We start from the raw sequence: 2,748 nt of genomic DNA, 5'->3' as shown, positions 1-2,748 counted from the left end.
AAGAAAATAGATCTACCACAATAACTACAGAGTCTGGAAAAGTAGTCCACAAAAGTAACATACAAAATTTAAACAATATTTTATCTTGTTACAGCACCTTTTTGACAATTTGCTTCTCTGCTGCAACCGAGATGCAAATTTTGAACTATACGATGTCACACCTTGTGACTATTTTTAATGGACCAGCGCGAATACAGGACGGTACATTTAAACTAATCCACATCATAGAAATAGACAAGTACAGATCCATTGTTGACGATGCACAGGACCAAATCAGACAAATCATCCCAAAATCCAATCCCTTTTTCCCACTCCTAATGCATGAAATATCCCAAATTCACAATATCCTAGAAAACATCGAACCTGTGGAATCATCCAGGAAAAAAAGAGCCATTAATATAATAGGTACTGCCTGGAAATATATCGCCGGATCTCCGGATCACGACGACTTTGAAATGGTGAAATGCGCATTAGATCAAACTATCCAAAACAATAACCAACAAGTCATTATAAACGACATTTTTACAGAAAGGCTAGAAAACCTTACTCAAATAACAAATCAAATATCCAAGGTTATGAAGAACAATAATGATTACGTAAACGAGGCTGCACTCACTATGCAAATCAAGCTCAGGTTTACAAAAGAAGAAATAACTAACATTAAATATGCTATACAATGGGCAAAACAAAATATTATAAATTCATTTTTGTTAGATAAAAAAGAAATAAAAGTGGCATTAGAAAAAATTACAAATGACAATATTGTAATATATTTACATCAATAGAAGAAGCTCTTGAATTTGTAAGCATTAAGGTTCTGTACAATCAGAAAAAACTTTTATATGTTATTATTATCCCGCTCACTAGTAGAGAAGAATTTGATAATATTATAATTAAGCCTATAAAGAAAAATAATAGAATCATAAGTACTAAGTTTAATGAAATATTAAAGAAAAATAATAAAATATTTGGCATAAAAAATGAGTGTACTACAACGAAAAATTTGAAGATTTGTAAGAATGACGAATTGGTAAACATATCCAACGATCCTTGCATTCCACCGCTATTAAACGGAATGAATTCATCTTGTCCAATTTCTTACGGTTACCATATACCTAAAATAGAAAATATTTCTGCAGGTGTAATCCTCCTCAATGATTTTATCGGGACAATAAATAATAAAACGGTAAATGGGACATTTTTAATCAAATTCCACAATGTTACGTTGCAAATAAATGACAAATTTTATAGAAACTGGGAAGCTCCACTTTTGGAAGCTTCACCACCCACAATTCAGCAAACGCCGGTTGAAGATGAATTCATAAACCTATTATCCTTGGAAATGTTAAACTACTTGCATATTAATAATACCAAGCGTATCCATGAGCTTAGGTCAGACTCTGCAATCACCAAATATACAACTTACGCATTATTCATCCTTTTAACTATATGTCTTATCCTGATAAAGCTTTTTACAAGAAATAAAGAAAAGGTAATTCTCCATACCATAGATCCTAACATGAAATTTATACAATCTTCGGTTGCTAGAACGAAATCATATGAGCCAAAGCCGCAAAAAATTGATGACCTACCCTACTTCTAACGATTGGGGACAATCGTTTTTAAAGGGGGAAGAGTTAACACAAAATATGTTGAAAACTCGATATATCTTGGCACATATGAATTCAAGTCATATTCATATTTGTTTCCCAATATTTAGTTTACACGCGCGGTCATAAAAACTATGTTGTCAGCGAATATCGTTGACAAGTGTGTTGACGACATCCGCTGCCCATATTCCCAGACAAAAGTAAAACGAAATTGAAAACGCATTTCCGTTCATAAAACTGCAGCGTCTGACTTACAATGCGAAAGCATTAACTGCAATGCTTTCGCAAAATTCCATGGAAATCCGAATAGACAGCTTATGGCTCAGGTAGTTAATAAGTTTAACTTATTGTCTAAAATTAAGTCACTCTGTATTTGAACTTTTAAGAATAAACTTCGTTTTGATAACGGAAGGCATTTTTATTTCAAACATTGTCCGCGATCTTTCTCGAGGAAAGTTCGCGTTAGTTGTTTTTTTTAAGATCTTAGTTTAAAAAGATCTAACTTATATAGCAACTCAATAAAGGAGCATAGCTCACCAAAAAACTATTTTTTTTACTCTTTCCCAGAGTAAAGAATTTAACTTATATATAATTTACATATATATTCGAAAGGGCCGAAATTATCTTACGCCGCGGCTGCTGAAATGATTAAAACATCAAAAAAGCTTGTTGTGATGTGGAATCAGCGGTATAAAGTGTACAAAAATGTTGATGAATTTTCCGAGCGCGGCTTGAAGCGAATGACGACAAAAAAACTGGATAAAGTGATCGACCAACTTTTTAAGCGGGACCCTTCTTTGCGACTACGCCAAGCACGCAAAATTCTTGCTAAAAAGGGAATAGATGTGAGTATCAACACCATCGAAAGACGACTGAAGGAGGCGAACATTACCTGCCGTCCCACATCGTCGAAACCACTTCTCCTTCTTCTTAATTGGCGCTATAACCGCTTACGCGATTTTGGCCGAGTTTAACAAAGCGCGCCAGTCGTTTCTTTCTCGTGCTAACCGGCGCCAGTTAGACACACCAAGTGAAGCCAAGTCCTTCTCCGCCTGATCTTTACAACGCAGGGGAGGCCTTCCTCTTCCTCTGCTACCACCAGCTGGTACCGCATCGAATACTTTCAAAGCCGGAGCGT

This window comes from Anastrepha ludens, chromosome X (genome assembly GCF_028408465.1).
Source record: "Anastrepha ludens isolate Willacy chromosome X, idAnaLude1.1, whole genome shotgun sequence".
Classification (NCBI taxonomy): domain Eukaryota; kingdom Metazoa; phylum Arthropoda; class Insecta; order Diptera; family Tephritidae; genus Anastrepha; species Anastrepha ludens.
The sequence above is the reverse complement of the archived record's forward strand: the minus strand, read 5'-3'. Positions refer to the sequence as shown.